Raw genomic sequence first — 21,717 nt, 5'->3', positions numbered from 1 at the left:
CTCAGGCATTTTAATTAGCTGAAATGTTGTGGTATGTTTGTCCAAAAAAAAGTCTTTCTCAAGCCTATTACTGCTAGATGTCAAAGCAAGTGACTCTTCTAACAGTGAAAGTCCTAACTGTGCTAATTCCCTTTCATCAAGCTACAAATCAACAATTTGCAGCAGAAATCACCTTGTTCTTATAAGATCTCATGAAATACAACTAAGAAGCAACCAACACACACTAGTGATGCTGCATTTCCCAACTTCTTCCCAGAGAGCTGCAGCATGAGTACTAAATGATCTGCCTCCCTCATTATCACAGGTACCAGTTTTACAAAATATTTTACCCATCCAAAAATAGATTGCTAGTGTAAGTCTAAAACAGTTCTATTAAAAAGGTTATTTAAAAACAGATTGCTCTCTTTCTGTCTTGATAGCCATTTCTTCAGTGGCCACTAACTTATTGCATATACTTTTATGATTTGGGTTTATTTATTATAACAGCATGGCATTCCCAATACCAGTTTCTTTATAGGCAAAGCAGACTGGGTATTGCTGGGGTATATTGGTCCATTTTAGGTTGCTATAACTGAATACCACAAATTGAGTCATTTATTAAGAGTGGAGGCTTATTAGCTCATGGATTTGGAGGCTGGGAAGTCCAAGAGCATGGTGTTGGCATCTGATGAGGGCCTTCTTGCTGGGTCATCATGGTTAGGGGAATCATGGCAAGACAGCAAAATTGCTGACTTGGATCTCTTCCTCCTCTTATAAAGACAGTAATGCAATTGTGGGGCCCACCCTCGTGACCTCATCTAATCCTAATTGCCTCATGATCTCAGTCTTACCCCAATGTATCATCTCATCATAATTACTTTCACCTTCTAATTCCATTAACACATGACTTGGGAGATTAAGTTTCCACATGAGTCTTGGAGGAGACAAGCATCCAGAACAAACCATACAATAAAAGCCTGTGGCTTTTTTATATCAAATTGGATTCTCAGCCTCAGTACGTATTTCTTGCTGATGGACAAGTCTCTGTTCTAGAGTCTGTGGAGGGCCCGCTTTCTGGTGCTTGTACTTGTTAGATGGCATTGATTTTTTACAACACTTTAGCTAGGATGTGTCACATAAAATTCTCCCACAATGTATTGGCTACAATCAGTCTCCCTGACTCCACTCAACTTCTGTAAAAGGGACAGAGAAACAAGTGGAATCTTTGGTTTGTTTTACTGTCCCTACAAAAATTATGTAATACATTAATCAAATTAAAAAGAAGCAAGTGACCATAACAAAACATGAATAAAATGACAGGAAAGAGGAAAAAAACTTATAATAATAACCAGGCACAGGAATTGTGGAATAATCAGATTTCCGACATGCCTGTTTGTATGACAGGAAAATGACATAATAATTTCTGAAATATTCAGAAGATGTCTAATTTGCATGTTTTATCATGTATATTTAAGCATCTGTATTAGCATAGTAACTATTGTTTAATACAGTATAGGAAACTCAAAACTAAGCCATTTTATATCTCATAGTTGCTAAGGCAAAAGATAACACTAGTGTTAACTAGTGTAAAAGTAACACTAGTGTGTTATCTGTACAACTTGTAACCTGAATCAGTTGTGTGGCTATAAAATTTATTGCCCAACTAAAACATTTTGAAAGTGACAGAGGAGGATATTAAGTAAACAGGGACAACACTCTCAATTTAAGGATTGTAAAGATAACTTGTTGGGACTCCAGTCTACAACACTAAGAACCAGTAGGAACGGGAGCTGCCTGGCTCCCATATCTAAGCTGGTCCCAACTGGGCCATCTAAAAGACCTTGTTTTTCCCAGAGAGGGCCATTGATAATAAATTTCCTGAACTGAGCAAACTGTACAAAGAAACTTAAAGAATGTAGGAACGTTTTCTTGTGCCATATTTATTTGTGACAATTTCACATTAATCAGGAAAGAGCAAGATAATTGGTGAGAAATAGTGGCAAATATAAACAGCCTAGTTAGAGCAAAATCTTTGCTTGGTGGGGTGTGTGGTACACCTCTATGGTGCTGACATCCTGAGTGTCAGCACTCAAGAGATGGAAGCAGGAGGAGCATGAGTTCAAGGCCAACTGGAACATAGCAAGACTATGTCTTAAAAACAAACAAACAAAAACCAATAACAACAGTGGTCTTGCTTGAAGAGGAAGGGGAATGAATTAGGATGAGAGGTAGGACAAGATCATTATATGAACAGAATTATTCAGAAAAAGAATGAAAAGTGTGTTAACCAACACACTAGTCAGAGGACATTATTAGCTTGTCCTCTGACTTACAGCATACACATTTTCATTTGTTTCTTCCATTTGTTTAACACAGATGTTCTGTGTTAAAATAGACTGTGGAAGTTGCTGATGGGAGAAACAGAAAACATAACAGAAGTGAAATCAGCAGAGAGGTTACCAGAACTCAGAGGCAAGGGTGCATTTCATTTTCATTGCGTGGCCTATGGGTTTTCATTTTGTTTTGCTTTGTTTTGTTTTGTTTTGCTTGGAACATTGCAATCTTTAAGGATCATAAACCACATGTTCACTTCTATGCCCATCATAATCAAGGCTCACAGATACATTTTTTTTTCCTAGTACTGAGGGTTTGAACTCAGGGTCTCCACCTTGAGCCACTCCACCAGCCCTTTTTGGTGATGGGTTTTTTGAGATAGGATCTCACAAACTATTTTCCTGGGCTGGCTTTGAACCATGATCTTCCTGATCTCTGCCTCCTGAGTAGCTAGGATTACAGGCATGGGTCACCAGTGCCTGGCTCACAGATACATTTTATAGAAATCTGTCAAACCCATCAGGGACATCAAAGCGTAAACCATGATGATAGAGAAAGGGAAAAGAGACATAAAGTGAGAGAGAGAGAGAAAGTGAATATGTGAGCCTGTAACCTTGACCTCAAACAGCTCCATAGTACACAAGCCAATTACACTAGAAATAAAGTAGCTATTAACGATTGGCCATTTTTATGATTTCTCAAAACATTTTTCAAAAATAACATTTGCACTATAAAGTGGCAATCTCCACCCACATTTACCAAGGCTTCCCTTAGAGAGTCCTTCATTGGTTAGGTATGGATTAGGTGAAGCATAATTGATAATTAACAGGATCCTTTAGCCATTGACCACGGTCTGATACAAATTTACATTTAATTTTTGAATTGACATTGGACATCTGATGTGTCTTAAAGAGATGGTACTGCCTGTATTAACCAATTTATATGCTTTTATGCTGTTGGAAATTATTTTAAATGGTCCCTAAATTGTCAGAAATCAATTTAGATTTTGCTAGTGTTTCATTCAGATAATGGTCTTTATCCAATTAATCCTTAATGGCAACTTCTCTGAATATATCACAGATATTGTCCATCACAAATTCGTAGGATGATTACTTATGATTGTATATAGCACTACTTAGCAAAAAGAACATCAAGAATATTGAAAATAAAGTTCACATAATCATGTAGCTAAATTTGTCATAAATGTAAGTACATTGACTTCATAAGGAAAGCTTGTTATCCTCCTTCAAAGATTCAAGAGTAAGCACTGTAGATTTTCCTTTTAAGAGGCTAACCACCAATGATCTAATGTCTGATTTTCCTAGGGTTGGAATATCAGTACCAGATGACCCAAAATTGCTAGTAAAACTAGTTTATCTATTTTTGGGACTTTTTATGTATGTATTATTTTGTTTATTATTTATATATATCATTATATTATTTATATATTTATTATTCTATTTATTGGGGAGTCTATGTGTTAATTTATCTGAATAATAGAAAATAGCCTGTGTTTTCTCTTTGCTTTCAATAATAATTTGGGTACCTCCCTTCCTATAGACCAGATCTTTTTTTCTCCTTTATAATTGTCACCAGGGCACAGTCTGTTTTTTCTTTTAATTTTTATTAGCAAAAATTAATTATAGACACTGTGATGTTTACAACATGATATGCTTTGATCAAATTCACCCCATATATATTGCTTTTTCTTAACAAACCCTACTCCTTTTGGGGTTTGTTATTGTTTTATTTTATTTTCAGTTCTTGAAAGTTGTTACTGACCGTGTGTGGTCATGCACACCTATAATTCCAGCACTTAAAAGGTGGAGGCAGACCAATCTGGACTAAAATGCAATACCCTATTTAAAAAAAAAAAAGGAGAGAAAGTTTTTACTACCAACACATTTTCCATTAGAGTCTGTCTATATTCCCAGCAAACCTACTTATAGGAATATAGTTTTTCAAATTACTTACCTCCGTTTCCAAAACTAACAGAATATTAAAAAGTGTACAGACCTAGGGACTTACAGTTAGAAAACAAGAGTTCTGGTCTTGCATCCCATAGGAGCTTGTCCTAGAATCCTAACTGAGGGCGATGGGAGATGCAGAAAGGACAACAGACAGAAGACCAAACATGCATAAAGCTGGGGCCAGGTAGGCTGGGTGCTTGGATGGAGACACACCAGCAACATCCACCTCCAGTGAGTTTTTTTTTTTCTTTTATTATTCATATGTGCATACAAGGCTTGGGTCATTTCTCCCCCCTGCCCCCACCCCCTCCCTTACCACCCACTCCGCCCCCCCTCCCTCTCCCCCCTACCCCCTCAATACCCAGCAGAAAGTACTTTGCCCTTATTTCTAATTTTATTGAAGAGAGAGTATAAGCAATAATAGGAAGGAACAAGGGTTTTTGCTGGTTGAGATAAGGATAGCTATACAGGGAGTTGACTCACATTAATTTCCTGTGCATGTGTGTTACCTTCTAGGTTAATTTTTTTTCATCTAACCTTTTCTCTAGTTCCTGGTCTCCTTTTCCTGTTGGCCTCAGTTGCTTTTAAGGTATCTGCTTTAGTTTCTCTGCGTTAAGGGCAACAAATGCTAGCTAATTTTTTAGGTGTCTTACCTATCCTCACCCCTCCCTTGTGTGCTCTCGCTTTTATCATGTGCTCATAGTCCAATCCCATTGTTGTGTTTGCCCTTGATCTAATGTCCACATATGAGGGAGAACATACGATTTTTGGTCTTTTGGGCCAGGCTAACCTCACTCAGAATGATGTTCTCCAATTCCATCCATTTACCAGCAAATGATAACATTTCGTTCTTCTTCATGGCTGCATAAAATTCCATTGTGTATAGATACCACATTTTCTTAATCCATTCGTCAGTGGTGGGGCATCTTGGCTGTTTCCATAACTTGGCTATTGTGAATAGTGCCGCAAAAAATTAGTACAGGAACCAGTGAGTTTATTATATACAGTCACAGCACAAGGTGGAGAGGCATTTCTCGGGGAGTGGGAATGACACTGTGCTCCTCGGGAACAGGAGGAACCTGTGACAGCTTCTCTCTGAAGGCATTGCATGTTGCCCACTTCTGCAGCTGAGGCTGTGCCAATTCAAGCGTGCAAATTACTGGGCATAACTACACTTGCTCCCTTCTGCGGTTTGGAGCTGTTCCAAACACAAACACGGAGCTTATTCAATACACCTGTTGGCTCCCAACATCCTGGTATACAAAAAATAACAAATACAAGAACACTAGAAATATTCCAGAGAATCTTACATATGTTAGGGTTAATTCCCTTATTTTCCCCTAGCCTGGCAGATGAATATTCTGATGGATTTCACCCCTTCTGTTTTGGCCTAAGAGTGGTGCTTAGTAAACTCTCTGCATGTTTTTTGTCCTACCTGTAAAAGAAGCCTGTTTCACCATGAGTACTCCTCATCCCAAAATGTGAAACCAAAATGAACCAAAGGTTTCTCCTCCCTGTGATTTGAGAGAATAATCTTTATCCCCAAAGTAATCTTAACTTAGTAAACACTATTTTCTTCAATTATACTCCTCTCAACATTGATTCTGTTTAACCACTTCCTCACTGAGACATGTTAAAGTAAATTAAATCTTGGATAAACATCTTTTAATCCCTTTAAGTTTGGATATAATTAGAACAGAGTGACTTTTTTGGAACTAGGAAAGTTTAATACAACATTTTCTTCCTCCCATAGACTGAACCCATCCTTAGAGGTAGAACACACATTCCAATCTCTTCTGGTGACTATATAGTAAATTAAAATTCCACATGAAAAATAGATTTGTTGCACAACCTAGCTCAAACATTTATAAAATGTCTAGGCTGGGTCAGGCAAGGTACTTGCTCTGGAAGAACTTAAAAATCTAAGCCTTTGCCCCTGTTTTTTTTTTCCCATTACAGTGAATTAACATCTTTTGCCTTTGAGTACCTCAAACACGAGTCCCATAGGCTCTTACTAGTTACCTGGGAGTCTCAGACAGAGGACAGTAGGCAGCATCAGTGGCCTACATTCCAGCTCATTCTCACCCTGGAGTTCTGGCCTCAACTTCCCCTGATAACAGTTAAGTGGTTGGTGAAGCTGAGAGATAAAGTTTCTTTGGGGCTTTGTAAGATATCTGTGAAAGTATAAATTTCAGTCCTTTGAATACAAGAGCCACACATCTAACCCCGCTAGTGCTTTTCACAGGAGAAATTCTGGTAATATCTATGAGTGATGTTACAGATTCAAATGAAGGCACTTCCATTCTGAGAAGTAATAGCAGTGACTTTTACTTTTAAATATGTATATATATATATAAAACGTATATTATATATAATATATCTTTAACATAATTTTTATTCTGCAAAATGATTTGCTTATAAATCCTTATAAAGCACTGTGTATTTATATTTTTTTTCATACATGTACATTATACATATTCTCTATATATTTTTGGAAGGTACATATTACTATAGAACTCTTTTCATTTTTTTGCAGTGCTATAATTGAACCCAGGGCCACATGTGTGGTAGGCCAGCTCTATACCACTGAGCTATATTCTCACCAGCCCAGGAAGAACTCAATATAAAGTCCAAAGCCAGATTGGTTTCTGCATTAATAACTTCTATAAGGGCTGGGATGTGGCTTAAGTGGTAGAGCACCTGCCTAGCAAGAACAAGGCCCCTGAATTCAACACCCAAGGCTGCCAAAACAAATAAAAGCTTCTATAAATAGAACAATTAAAGCAGAAAAGTCAATTACTCTCTCTTTTCTATCATATTTTAAAGAAAATAGAGGGGAAAGGAGCTTACTTCTAATACACATGCTATAGCTAAAATGAAAGCTCTGTTGCTTTTGCATTTTTCTAAATTTTGTGGGTTAAAGTCTTTTACTCCATTGGTGAAATTTGTTTCTGACTCAAGCTTCAATATGTTGCTTGCTCAATACTTTCCTAAAAGTTTCAGTTTTCTGCTTCTACCCCTTTCTCAATCATACCTACAATGTTCCTCCCACCAATCAATCCTTGTAGAATAACTAATATAAAGCAGACTATAAGAGAAAAAGCAGATATAGGAAGAGTCCCAGCAGATTGGGAAACTAGTCAATCATGCAATGTATAAAAGGGCAAGAAGCAACAAAAGAAGAGGACAATTTGTGAATATTTTCTCCCATTCGGTAGGTTGCCTCTTTGCTCTGTTGTTTCCTTTGTTGTGTGGAAGGTTTTTAGTTTGATGTGATGCCATTTATCTATTTTTGCTTTTGTCACCTGTGCTTTTCAGATCTCATATCCAAAAGTTCCTTGCCCAGTCCAGGATCATAGAGCTTTTCCCCTATCTTCTTCTAGTGGTTTCATAGTTTCAGATCTTGTGTTTAAGTCTAATTTATTTAAGTTGATTTTTATATGTGGTGAGAGATAAGGGTCTGATTTCATTCTTCTGCATGTAGATATCTAGTTTTCCTAACACCGTTTATTAAAGACTGTCCTTTCTCCAATATAAGTTTTTGGTGCCTTTGTTAAAAAACAGGTGGCTGTAAGTGCATGGATTTATTTCTGTGTTCTCTATTTTGTTTCACTGCTCTGTGTCCATTCTTATACCAATACCATGGTTTTGGGTTGCTATATATTTGTAGCATATTTTAAAGTAAGTGAAATGATCCAGGCATCAGAGGACAAGTACCACAAGATCTCACTCATTTGTGGAATCTAAGAAAGTTGATCTTGTGAAGTACTAAGTAGAATAGTGGTTACCAGAGACTGACAAGAGAGTTGGAAAGAGATTGGTTGATCGATAGGTATAAAATGACAATTAAAGGGAATAAGTTCTGGTATTCTATAGCACAGTAGAGTGGTTACAGTTACAATATTATAGTATATATTTCAAAATAACTTGAAGGGAGGAGTCTGAATGTTCTTATGACAAAGACATGATAAATGTTTGAGGTGATGGATATGCTAATGACCACAGTTTGATCATTTCACAATATATACATGCACCGAGTCATCACACTGTACCTTGTAAAGATGTAAATTTACAATTAAAAACAAAATAAACTTTAAAAAAGAAGAGGTCAAGTGACTGACAAGGTGAACTACACCTGAAACTTGGCTTTGCGAAGGAGATCTCAATGGCCTGTTGAGAAACTCAGTGGCATCAGTTCACCTAGGAGTGATGAAATTTCTGTGAAGGACTACCCAAAGCACAAGAGAATTAGCAGGAAGCCAGATACATGGTAAGATGCCAGAATTCTCACACAGCAAGTGTCAGGCTAACCGAGATAAAGGGTGATATCTAGCCAAATAATTAATATTATTTGGGCCATCAAATACTAATAATGATGAATGGATGAACAGAAATGAATAGTGAGTCATGGAGACAAAGTTGAGGGAGACAGAAAAGTGGAGGTCAGGAGTAAGTAAAAGAGTGAGTGTGAAATCAGATCCCATTGATGTGGAGACCTTCCAAGAAAGGTTGAACACTGAAAGGGGCATTTGCAGGATCTCTGCATAATTAGATAGATAACGCATGGCTTACCTTAGCAATTCTGCAGTCAAAAATATACTTTGTGTATGATTGCAACTTACCTGAGTAGAGGTAGGTTAAAAAGTCACATCAGGAAACAGCCAATATCTATACTCATAGCCAATAATCTAGTCATATTTATTGCTAACAAATGCTTATATTAGTTTCCTACTGATTCTGTAATAAGCCATTATAAACTTTGCAGTTTAACCCAGTATAAGTTTGTTATCTCAGTGGAACTCAACACTTAACTGACTGGTTTCTCTGTTCTACATTTCATAATGCCTAACCCAAGGTACTTGTTCTAGGAAGAATCACTCCCAACACTCCCAGTCTTATTCATGTTGTTGATAGAATCCATATCTTTGCTGTTGTAGGACTTAGGTCTCCATCTCTTACTGTATGAGAGCTGAAGGGAGGGGTACCTTTTGCTTCCAGAGGCCTCCCTCCAGTCCTTACACCTGGCCCCTACATCTCAGAGCCAGAAACAGAATTCAAAGGAATTCTCTTCCTTGGAATCTCTCTGACTTCTCTTTCTTCCATATCTTTCTTCTCTCTTTTCCACCACATCTCTCTGACTCCAGCTGGAGACAATTCTGTACTTTAAGGGTTCAACTGATTAGATTGGATCCAACCACGTAGTACAGGATTTCTTTCTGTTTTGAGGTCTTTAACATTATTTGCATCTACAAAGTCCCTGTGCCACCTAAGGCAACATATTCACATAATCACAGGTGTGGAAGTTAGGACTTGGAAGTCTTGGGAGTTACATTGTTCTGCCTACCACGAGTCCTATACTGTGGAGAGTGGATTATGAGACTATGAGAACTGAACATAAGCAAGGCGAGATGCAGCTCAACTATTTTTCCTGAGATTATCTGTAGGCTGAGATTGGCACAACCCTGGCCACGGAAGAGGGAAATGCAGAACAGCTGCTTCTAAGTTGTTTATGTTCAGAGAAGTGGGAACGCAGGTTTCTCCTGTTACAATGTCACACCTCTCCCTAAGAACCACTGCTCCACCCTGTTTACCACAAGGTATAAAAGACTCACTGAAGGAGGACACTAGGCTTTTGATCTGGGCTTTTGTTTTGGGGCTTTTGCCTTTGCTTTGGGGCTTTTGCTCTTTGGCTTTTTGATGGGGAAGGCTTTTGGCCTTAGGCTTTTTGCTATGGGCTTTTGGCTTTTTGATGTGGGAGGATTTTGGAAGGGAAAAGAATTGCTGAAGGGAAATTTTTAAAGGGGAATTGCTAAAGAAGGGTTACAAAGTCTGCACCGAGAACTTTATACATAGACTTTAGAAAAGCTGAGCCAAAGAAAGGCTAAAGAGAACATGGAACAGTGCAAGTCTAAAGACTGAGACTTTTAAGAGTTATGAATATGCAGTTTTTAGGTGAGGCTGTTGTTTGCAATTCTTTAAGAAAGCTAGAGACAGTGTAAGTCTGGGGGCAAAGAATTTAAGGGGTTATGCTGAAGAAAAGCTAAGAGAAAACATGGGCCAGAGTGAGTCTAAGGAAAGAGGTTTTAAGCAGGTTTTAAAGACTTTAGAAGCAAGGTTTTAAAGAACTGTAAAGGAGTAAGGCCTTAAAGAATAAAGATAGAGAAAGCAATGAGGGTTGTGCGTCTCCACCTGAGCACCCAACACACCTGATCCCACTTTCTGTCTGTCTGTGTATCCTGTGTCTTTTCTGAATCTCCAGTCACCCCCAGTTAGCCCCAGTTAGGTTCAGTAATAACCAGGAGTGAGAGAAAGCTCTCTTAACAAGGGAGTGAGAAAAAAAGCTCCCTCCACCCTATTTTATCATTTTACTGGTCAGATCTCTCATTTTGTAGAGTTAACTGTTAGATGCCAGAGAAACTTATAGTTATCCTGTTTCTTAGAAGATACTAAAACTTGAAACTTTTTTTGAACAAAAATGCAAGATCAGACTGTATATAGGATAAAGTCTACTGAATAGTACTATGAAAGGACAAGCATGCATATTTGTACAGATTGTACCTGGCACCAGAATGTTCAGCTGAGGATCTGGAATCCCGCTCTTATTTCACCTACCTCATTCTGTGACCTGGCAGGGCCCAGAAACATCGGTGCTACATGGGTACACTGCATGCCTGCAGCCTTCTCCCCTCAACAGTATTCGGTGACAGTCCAACACATTCTTATTCCTCAAGTTTTTCTTTTCTCAGTCTTGGGACACCCATCCATCTTCTCTTTCTTCTTGCCAATCAGTTATTGCCTTTCTCAGTTCACCAAGAATTTGTAAAATATATCAGTTCCCAAGATATTTTTCACTGATTTCATTCTATGGTGTGTTTTTCCTAATGCTATCTAAGTGAATGTGTAGCTTTGTCAGTAATATTTCTTCACACCACCGCTTAGGAAAAACTATTTCTGGGAAGATGTCTTCAAGAGAGTTCATTTTTTCCACTCTATGAGGATTCCTGTAAAGCTCAACTAAAGATGAAAGCTGTTCCTGCTCAAAGAGCCAGTATTTTCTGGATGTTTTCTAATTTATGCCACAGTCCGGCTTAATCTTCAAAACAGTATATGGTTACTGACTGCAACTTTAGTTCCCTAGAGTTTATTCATAGGATCTAGGTATTTGTAGATAAGTTCACCTTCTATCAACTGTACATTAGGACATGCCACTTATAAGTAAGATGAGTAATTCCTTTTCCAGCACCGTCCATTTTATTTTATCTTGTTTATTTCAATGGAAAACTTATTGCTGAATATGTTTTGACATTTTAAAAATTTCTTCATGTTTTAGCAAGACTTAGGGAGAAAGGTTGGCATAATTTTAATAATGTTGAGATCTAGGTTAGGATTAATCAGCTTTGTGTTACTATAATGGAATACCCATTATACTAATTTATAAAGAAAAGTTTTACTGAGCTCGTACTTTTGTTGGTTCAAAGATATGACACTTCACTCAGTTCTGGTGAAGACGATGACACATTATGGTGGTAGTGTGTGTAGGAGTGAAATGGTCATAACATGAACCAAAGCAGAGAGAGAGACCCAGGTCCCTCAGTTCCTTTTCCCTTCAAGGGCATGCCCCCATTAACCAATAACATAGGCACCACCTCCTGAAGGTTTCACCACCTTCCAGTAGCACTGCCCTGTGGATCACACCTTCAATTATGGACATTTGGAGTATATCCAAGCCGATATCCAAATCACAGCAAGATCCTATAGACTTTAATAGTATAAAATGCAGTAGCTTTTTTTACCCTCCACAGCAGAGCTGGTGTTTCCGTCATGAAGACCTTCACCATCAACATTTGTTTGTGTTACACCTTCCTTCAGAAGCCATCTCCATTCGCCAGTCTTGTTTAACTTGTCTACCTTCTATCTCTATACTATTGAAATTGAAAAAATTCTTCAAGACCTGGCCCAACCCACCATTCCTTAAAGCTTCCTTCACTCCACTGAAAAGTAGGCTGTCACTCCTCAGTGGCTTAGTTCTTTCACTTGTACAGCAATGATCATAGAAGAACTTCCCTGAGAATTTTGTATCCGAGTTTCTCCCAACAATGGATAGAAAGAAATATCTGCAGTGTTTCCTCATGACTTCATAAAAGATTTAAGAGACTGTTATTGACAGACTTTTAAGACTATATAGATTATCAGTGGCAGACTTTAGTGTGACTGCATGGAAAATTTACTTTTGTTTATTTAAAGCCTATGACTAAATCTTATTGATTATCATGCAATACAATGGGCAGAATGCTGTCGATTTTTTGGTAACTGTGCAGTGAATACTCTTAAAGAATTAATAATACAAATATTTTATTTTTAAGAAAAATTTTCAGAGGAGAGAAATTAAAGTACCAACAATATATTGCTATCAATGACAAAATTAGAATCTGGTGCTATTCTCCTTATATGATAGGATGATGTCATGGTATTATCCTACTACATTTAATTATAATCATAGAAAATGTTTATATGATTCATACAATATGCCAGATACTGTTTTGAGTGATTTTTAATCTATTAACTCATTTAAACCTCACAATGATCTTAGAATGTTGTTGTATTTTATTTGTTATTCTTATCTTAAGAAGATAAAAAATAAGAGCTAGTGGAGTGACTCAAGCAGTAAGATTGCCTGTCTGGCAAGCGTGAGACCCTGAGTTCAAACCCCAGTGCTGCCAAATATAAAATAAATAAACAAATAAGAAAGATAAAGTTATGTAATTTGCTAGAGGTCACACAGTTAACAAATTGCAGTCAGTATTTAAAGCCAGCCGGTCTATCTATAGATAATATAGTTTTAATCATCAGAGTACATATTAAGTAGAAACACATTTCTTTTTTTTCACTTCTTTATTTGATTTTGTTTTTGTTTTTATTGAGATAGGTTCTTGCTATGCAGACCCAAGTGGCCTCAAACTCACAATTCTCCCACCTCGGTCTTCCCCAAGTGCTGAGATTACAGGTATGTACCATCACACCTGACCTGATTTATTTTAAAATGCATGGAAATTTTCCAGAAGTCTGAAACCATGGACTGGAGCAGCATTTAACAATAAGTATCAGTATAGAAAAAAATTCTGAGTAGCCAAGAATTGTGCATGCACAAAGTGTCCTACATCAGATACTTTGGTGAAATGCCACATTAAATAAAGGTTTTTGCATCCACTTTCTGATGATCAGAGTCAACTTGGGAGGCAGTGATTCATGGCTTAATGCAGTTTTTCTCTACACTGGCTGTCCTCATCTATTTCCTAGGAATCCATTAAGGTAGACACATAAATACTCCCCACCCCTCACATACTCACAAACTTCACTCTCAGCCAAGAAATACTGCATGTTCTTCAACCCTGGAGGAGAGGTGCTCAATCAATAGCCTTAATTATCAAAATATATTTCGGAAGGGCTGGGAATGTAGCTCAGTGGTTGAACGTTTGCTTAGCATTGCACAAGGCTCAGAGTTCAATCCCCTGTACTACTTATATATAGATTTGTATATACCTTCTTCAAATATATATGATAGAATTCCAAAGCTTTGGAAAAATTATTATATGGCTCCCTTATTTCAACATTCAATTACTTTTTTATACTTACCATTACTTCATTATAGGATGAGAATTTCACATCACGGGCTTAGAAAACTTATCAAGCAGTCACACTAACTAAAATAAAGCTAATACTTTCAGTAGTATTAATATACCAAAGTATTTGTATAGGACATTTATCAATTATTAATGCTATACATCATTACATGTATAATCCCTTTAAGAACATATTATAATGCAATTTTCAGCCAATCTGCTCTCTGGGTTTTAGAAATAAAAAGCATGAGAGGAAGTCATTCAGTGTACATCTGTATATTTTAAGAAATGCTTTCCTTCCAAAAAGCACATACTACTTTGTAAGCAACAGAATTGCCACATTAAAATGAACCAGTAATCCTTTTGTTTTAAGGAAATGGAAAAGTTTATTAGCAAAAGCAATCAAAATGCTATTATGGCCCTACTTGGGTGTCCACTTTGCTCATATACTTGTGGTTGGATCTCATTTCTCCAGGCAGTGAGACTGATTTTTCAGTGTTTTTCCATGGCGTCACAAGAGAATTTTAAGAATACTTTATCAATATCACTGCCAGTTCTCTATATGTATGTATTTATATAGACATCCTCTAACTTGGGTTAGTAAACGACCTTACTTTAGAATCCTAGAGGCTTTAAAATGTATAAGAAATGCTATGAGCCAATTTAATATAGAAAGAGGCTAATATGTTTCATTAAATGCATTCTTTGTGAAAACTTTTTTTTTAAATAAAATATGTTTGGGGGGTGATTTTTCACAGATTTTAGACACATTCTCTTGCCCATACGTTCTATATTCCTTAGAAGCTTATTCAAAGAAATATATGGCCCTTACTTATTTTTATTTTTTTAATCTTTCAGCATTATCAATGGAGCATCATTCTTAGTTCTCCTACAGGGGTGTGTGTGTGTGTGTGTGTGTGTGTGTGTGTGTGTGTGTGTGTGTGCACGTGTATGCTTACACAGATAAAATCAGCTTTGATGTTTTTGTGATTGTTCCAAGAACAAAGGAAAGAAACTTCAAAAGACCCACTGCCATTCACTGGCTAGAAAAACTGAAGTAATTTGGGGTTTATTGTTAAGCACAGAGTTTGCTTAAGGCTTGAGGGCAGCTTTTGTGCTAAGGTAAGGAACTTATTTGCCTAAAGAAACAGTGTGAAGAAGACTGCATTTCAGTCATGAAACAGGCAATCAGACAGGTAAGAAGAGCCACAGGAAATTACATATATCTAAAGCTCACCACCTAACAGATTCTCTGCAAATACTGAGTCACTGTCTCAAAAGTGTGTCTCATGTCAAAGGGACATAACCCAGAAAATCCGTTACTGAGTATGACATATGCAGAGACAAATGCATTGATCTTTTACCCTTTCTTACCTTCTTCTCAGCCTTAGCTCATCCAACAAATATTTACTGAGTCATACAGATGAACAAGGCACAGAACCCCCGGGCACTGGCTTTTCACAAGCTGTCATATGCTGCTGTTAGATATCTCTTATGCTTCTCACTAATCTGTAAACTACTTTATTTTAACAACCCCTCCTCCTCATGGCACCAACACATACACAGAATGTGACCAACACAGTTCTGTTCAATTTTATGATATCTCGACTATCCAGCTGTCCAACCTAGAAATTTCAGCGACCTAAACTCTTCTCTTTCCCATGTTTCTTCTCATTCCACCAGTACGCTTGTCCCTTCAGTATTACTTCCTAGCTAGCACTCAGCTATGTCCCGCATTGAGTGTTTGCTCTACCACTTCCTTTGTTCAAGTCAAATATCTTGTGGACTAATTAGCATCTGTACAAATCTTCTTTATCTCCAGTCCATCTCCTTCACTGCCAGATGAGTCCTTCATCTAAACTACAGAAAGGAAGATAGTAAATCCTGTTTGAAACTTTTTTAGACAGGTTGTCACTATGTAGGCCAGGTTGGCCTCAAACTCTCAATCATTCTGCTGCAACCTCCTAAGTGCTAGGATTGCAGGTGTGTGTCACCACACCTGGCTTACTTTAAACCTTGATGAGCTCACAGACTATGGGATAAAACCTGACATCTTCCTCTACTCCCTAAAGGTTTGCCTGACCCCAGAAACTTCATTTCTTTCTACTCTCCATGACACAGACTGCACAGATCGTTCCAGATGTAGCAGATCTTCCACTGCTCAGAACAGTTGTACATGTCCTTTCCTGTGCTTGAAATGTTCAGTCCTCAGCCCAAGTCTGTGTAATGCAAGCAGTTTTTATTCTTTTGACTAAAATGTTTTCATTTTAATTAATTATAGATGTATGGTTAGAAATCAATGAGGGACCAAAGTTTGTAAAATATTATAAAAAGGACTATTGTGTCATTAGAAGCCAATACTCTTTCTGAAGTCTGTTTTATTCTCCTTCATAAAAACTAATAAATGCACATGTAGGTAAAGCTATCAAAAAGAGTTTTTATTCCTCAGTTTATGCATCTGTTCTTTGTCTTGACAGTTGTGTTAACATGATTCATGATAAAAGTATCAGTGAATTTATTCAATGTCATTGTGATTCTTAAAAACAAGAACATATATTCTAAAGCAAACAAAATGATCTGCATAAGTAGTTGGACAGACAGGAAAAGATTAATTTCTTTTCATTAGATTATAATTTAAGAGAACTTGTTTTTTATTAAATAGTTTGACACAAGCAGATATTTTATAATAAAGAGCATTTCTGTATACTGTAGGTAGCACCCTTCTTTCTCAGAAATATGCCAGGGAAAGCAAGCAACATTGGACACGAGCACAGAGAAGGGTGTGTTAGAGGTAAGAAGAGTCTTGTGGAAAAAGACTTTGGAAAACCCTAAATATCTGGCTGGAGAGCTTGAAATATATTCTTCAGGTGCTGGCAAAGGCTTTTTTTTTTTAATTTTTTTTATTCATATGTGCATACAATGTTTGGATCATTTCTCCCCCCTCCTTCCACCCCCTCCCTTACCCCCCACCCCCTCGATACCCAGCAGAAACTATTTTGCCCTTATCTCTAATTTTGTTGTAGAGAGAGTATAAGCAATAATAGGAAGGACCAAGGGTTTTTGCTAGTTGAGATAAGGATAGCTATACAGGGAGTTGACTCACATTAATTTCCTGTGCATGTGTGTTACCTTCCAGGTTAATTCTTCTTGATCTAACCTTTTCTCTAGTTCCAGGTTCCTTTCTTCTATTGGCCTCAGTTGCTTTTAAGGTATCTGCTTTAGTTTCTCTGCTTTGAGGGCAACAAATGCTATCTAGTTTTTTAGGTGTCTTACCTATCCTCATATCTCCCTTGTGTGCTCTCGCTTTTACCTTGTGATCAAAGTCCAATCCCCTTGTTGTGTTTGCCCTTGATCTAATGTCTGCATATGAGAGAGAACATACAATTTTTGGTCTTTTGGGCCAGGCTAACCTCACTCAGAATGATGTTCTCCAATTTATGTTTAGAGTGTCATAGAGAGATTGCTGAATCTTAGATATGGAAAAGAACGATTAAAATTGAGTGGAAATGCTGACAGAAAAACCCAGAATTAGAACAACACTGAAATATATCAATATCATCAACAATGATGAAGGTTGTTATTGACTATAATGAAAGTAAAATTGAGTCTTAGCCACTACCTGTGGGCTAGGGTGGCTTACTGGAAATGTGGATAGGAAAGACAAGGATTGGGCCAGGCAGAAAAATAGAATAAATAATTTAGACCAATTATAGTGGCTTATCCAGCTGCTAGCATTAAGTTCAGTTGTAGTCCATTGTCACGATTCACTCCTCTCAGAGATGTATGCATCCATGTGACCTGACGTCTGATATTTCTCCATTGTTTTGACTCCCAAAACCCATATCTTTTCAACAAAACATTTCATTTTATTTGTAGTACAGTGTCTGCCACATCAACCTTCAATTCAAAGAATTATCCTTTGTGATGCAGTTTTTAAATCACTTTCAAGACTATTAGATAAAGTCATTGCTGGTGGTTGTATGACTTGAATGTGGAGGTCAGTAGTAAATTTCTACCTTTGTAACAGTTATTCAAGAAAGAACTATTTAGACTCACTGACTCAGATTCTGTAAATCTTGTTGTCACATTAAGTATGTTAGCATAGAGAGCCTAACATGGCTTAATACCATACAACATGTTTTTCTTATTGGCTTTTACATTGCAAAAGAACAGTATGGTTTGGTCCAAATTCACATAAAATTTGGTATATATTTTATAAGAAAAATTATGTCATTAAGCTTACAAAAATTATTTATACTGACTTTGTAAACTATATTAAAATGAAACAAATTGAAGTTTACAACATAGTGAAAATTCTATAGAAAACTGTATCCCTCATATTTGCTTTAAAAGACTATTGTAATGCAGCTGAAGTATGGATAACACTCTCTTTTAAATAACTTTGATAAATATGATAGAAAAGATACAGCTTTTAACATGAAAAAATAGTAAACGGACCACCAGGATGTACAATATGTAAGAAAGTGATTCCTTTTGTCAAAAATAATTAGTTGGCTGACTGTGATAAAATAGAAACTAACCCAACATAAATCTATCATTCAATTCTTTCAATACCAGATATATATCCAATATGTTATGATAATTAACATATTATGTATGGCACATCCTTAAGATTCAATAAATGAATGTATGTGAATGAGGGGAATGTGTAGTATAGCTATGAACAAACAAATTTTTTAAAAAGCAGAACTTCAATTTTATCACTCACCCAGCAAATACATATTGTGTGCCTACCATATCAATCTTTCCTACTGGCTATGCAAAGATATCAAATTATATTACTACATCTTTCCAGAGCATTTTAATGACATCAGGTGAGCATTGGCAGTTTTAAGCCAGGACCTTCTTGGGAGATGAGCCAGCTGACACACACCCTATAGAGGAAGAAAATAAAGATACTTCTACCTTAGCTTTGGCTCCTTGTAAAAACAGTTAGAAAAAAACCTGTTAACCTTAGGATTCTTAGCCACATGCCAACACTTGTGTAACCCTAAACATTATGTGTCCCAAACTATTTTCATCTATGATAGCAAATAATTTATTTCAATAATATTCTACATTGTAGTGCTGCTAAGAGCCTAGCAAGAGTGAGTTCAAAATCTAGACACACAAAATTACTAAATATACAAATAAACAAACCAACATGAATATAAGCACAAACAACCAATGGCAAAATTACTCAGCATCTACAGATATTGAAACTAATATACTCACAATATAAAGTATATCTTTGAAATAGTGAAAGCAATACAAGTGGAGAATTAATTTGATTGAATGAAAAAAGCCTAAAAAATTCAATGTATCAAATTTGGAAAGTAGATTTACAGAGTTGTTAAATAATTGAATTGACTTAAAATATAACTTTAGAGCCAGATTAAGCACCAATGAAGAAAGAATTTGTGAACTGGACTGCTCAACGTTAGACACCAGAAAAGGACCACTTAGTAAGTCAGTGAGGAACCAGTGCGTACCTGTTAGAATGGCTGAAACCAAAATGATGGAGAAAGTCAAGCGTGCGACAATTGGTATGCATACATTTCTGGTAAGAATGTAAATTTGTACAACTTAGTCACCTCATTCCTAAGTATTTTCCCAAGAGAAATGTAAATGCCTGTCCAAACAAAAGCTCTGTACATGAATTTTCACAGAAGCTTTGATTGTAAACAAGACAAATTTCCATCACCAAATGAATGCTAAAGAGAATGTTAAGTCCAGAAAACAGAATGTCATTCTATGACCTTTGAGTTGGTCCTGCAATAATTCGTGGGTTGGTCCTCAGTGTGGCAACGTTAAAATGTAGTGGGATCTTTCAGAGTTGGGGCATAGTGGGAAGGCTTTAGGTTGTACAGGGAGTTATCTTTGGAAGAGATTAAAGCAGTTCTTGAGGGACCCTGTGTTATTTCTTGGAAGAGGTTGTGATAAGAACAAGCCTGGCTCTTCCTCTTCCTCTGGCTTCCTATGTAGCAACATCATTTCTCCTTCTTGCATGTGGTCCCATCACAATGCTATTACCCATGAGATCCTCATGCCTAAGCCAATGCCAGTGTCATTCCTTAAAATTTCTCAAACTGTGAGCTATATAAACCTCTTTGCTTTACAAATTATATAGTCTTGGGTATTTTGTTACAGTAACAGAAAACCAATTAATATAATTATTCATCTATATAAAGGGAAATATTTTTAAATTCTCTTTAAAATCTCCAACAAGTCAAGGATACCAACATTCTTATTCAACATTCTACTCTAAATACTGATCATGGTAATGAAAAATAATAAAGAATAAAAAGTTTAAGGGTTAAAAAGAAAATTCTTTTTAAAGTAAATCACATACTTATCTATTTATACTCAAAAGAACATCAGATATGCTGATAGATTGAATGGGAGTTTGGAATTCTAGTTTAATACAAAGTCTATATTCAAAGATTTGATCAAACTTCTACATATAAGGAAAGGTATTACTTATTTTGTTTAAAGATACATTTACCACACCAAAAAAATAGTGTTACCTAAGGGAATAATCTTCAAACTGTGCCTAAGATTCATATGGAAATAAAAGTCAACTTGATTGATAAAATCAAGAAGATTTATAGAAATACATCATGTCCACGGACAGAAAAACTCAGTTTCATAAAAAATGTTAATTACTTTCAAATTCTTCTCCTTATTGAATATATTTCTAATCAAAAAATACCAATAGAAGTCATAAACTCCAGAATCTGATGCAAAATACCTAAGAAACACATATGCTATGAAAAAAGTACCCAGAGTATATGAACTTCCCATAAATCAGTAAGGCAAACACAATAGAAAAAATGGACAAAGAACACGAATAGGCATTTCAAAATAATGGAATCATAAGTGGCTCTTAAACACATGAAAAGGTGTTATTAACTCATCTATCAAACTGGAATTATTTAAAATCTAGAGACAGCAAACACTGGTGAGGATATAAAAAAGTATACCCAGATTAGACTGCTTATATGAATATATACTGCTACAATACATGTTTTAGAAAACAATACAGTGATAAAAAATTCAAATTGTGAGCCAGATACTGTTGGCTCACACCTGTAATCCTAACTATGTGTGAGGCAGAGATCCAGAGGATCTTTGCCAGAGACTAGCATAGGCAGAAAAAGAGAGCTTATGAGACCAATAGCTGGAAATTGTGGTGCTCATGTCTTCCCAAGCTAGGTGGGAGGCTGAGATCAGGAAAGTCATGAGTTCCAGGCAAGCCTGGGCAAAAAATTAGAAAGACCCCATATTAACAAAAAACCTTGGACATGGTGGCATGCATCTGACATCCCAGCAACAGCCAGAAGCATAAAATGGGAGGTGGTCCAGGTAACCTGGGCAAAAAGCAAGACCCTATCTCCAAAGTAACCAGAACAAGAAAAGACTGGAGGTATGGCTCACATGGTAGAACATCTGCCTTGCAAGGGCAAAGCCCTGAGTTCAAATCCCAGTATTGCAAAAAAAAAAAAATCTAGTTGTTTCCATCCACATCCCCTTAATACTATACCTCCTACTCACTATAGAAAAACCACTATGAACCAGAAGACATGAGCAAAAATGTTAATAGAAACCTTTTCCAAAATGTTTGAAAATGGAAATAACCCAAATATCCATCAATAGTAAATACTTTTTATTCAACAGTAAAAATGTAATGAATTATGACCACAGGTATTAACAGAGAACAATTTCAAAAGCAATAATGAGTAAAAGAAATAGCCATTTGAATAGCACACATTGTAGTTCTATTATAAAGTTTCAAAAAACAACTAAACCTAAAT

Source organism: Castor canadensis, chromosome 4 (genome assembly GCF_047511655.1).
Source record: "Castor canadensis chromosome 4, mCasCan1.hap1v2, whole genome shotgun sequence".
Classification (NCBI taxonomy): Eukaryota; Metazoa; Chordata; class Mammalia; order Rodentia; family Castoridae; genus Castor; species Castor canadensis.
Note: the sequence above shows the minus strand (reverse complement) of the source record.